General features: G+C 38.0%; 1 protein-coding gene across 2 annotated transcripts in view; it reads left to right on the top strand.

Moving 5' to 3' along the window:
• LOC119587720 (N-alpha-acetyltransferase 38-B, NatC auxiliary subunit-like) overlaps positions 1-308 on the top strand; it is a 4,931-nt gene that overhangs the window by 894 nt on the left and 3,729 nt on the right. The window lies entirely within an intron of this gene.

The following is a 308-nucleotide window of genomic DNA, read 5'->3' on the forward strand; positions in this document are numbered from 1 at the left end:
AGTGGCATTGCTTTAGTTTCTCACAGTGGTATGGCATAAGGTGAGAAGTACCTATGATGGATGAAACAATAAGTTTCTCAGTTCTAGGGCCATCCTGGTGGACTGCCCATCTTCTTTCAACTACCAAGAACTAAACTTGAAGAAGAACAGACTTTGATTCAGCTCTCGTTCTTTCACTATCACTGTTTGTCTGTTGCTGAATTCAGTCAGTAGTCTATTTTTTCTTTAACACTCAGGGTTGTATTTCTAATGCTTTTTGGATTATGTTTCTAATGCTTTTTGTCACATTATTAAACAGTTGTGGCCCA

This window comes from Penaeus monodon, chromosome 23 (assembly GCF_015228065.2).
Source record: "Penaeus monodon isolate SGIC_2016 chromosome 23, NSTDA_Pmon_1, whole genome shotgun sequence".
Classification (NCBI taxonomy): domain Eukaryota; kingdom Metazoa; phylum Arthropoda; class Malacostraca; order Decapoda; family Penaeidae; genus Penaeus; species Penaeus monodon.